Below are 469 nucleotides of genomic sequence, written 5' to 3' on the forward strand. Positions count from 1 at the left end.
ATGAATGAAATCAATCAAATTCACATTTATATCGAAGTCCTATGGATGAAATCAATCAAATTCACATTTAAATCGAAGTCCTATGGCAAGTGAATGGCACGTATATGAGAGACATGGCGACGTGCCAAACCGTAACGCCATCTATCGGATAGAATCTGAAATACAATTTCGTATTGACTATCTCATATTTGTGTAATTTTGTTCATAGAATTATAAGGTTTATTCCGACAAATTTGTAAGGTTTTTGTTCGCCAACATTTTACATAGCATGCCATACCCTTGTCCTATGGATAAAATCAATCAAATTCACATTTATGTCGAAGTCCTATGAATAAAATCCATCAAATTCACATTTATATCGAAGTCCTATGGATGAAATCAATCAAATTCACATTTATATCGAAGTCCTATGGATAAAATCAATCAAATTCACATTTATATCGAAGTCCTATGGATGAAATCAATCAAA

Source organism: Contarinia nasturtii, unplaced genomic scaffold (assembly GCF_009176525.2).
Source record: "Contarinia nasturtii isolate CC-2019 unplaced genomic scaffold, AAFC_CNas_1.1 Cnas_scaffold_1240, whole genome shotgun sequence".
NCBI classification, from domain to species: domain Eukaryota; kingdom Metazoa; phylum Arthropoda; class Insecta; order Diptera; family Cecidomyiidae; genus Contarinia; species Contarinia nasturtii.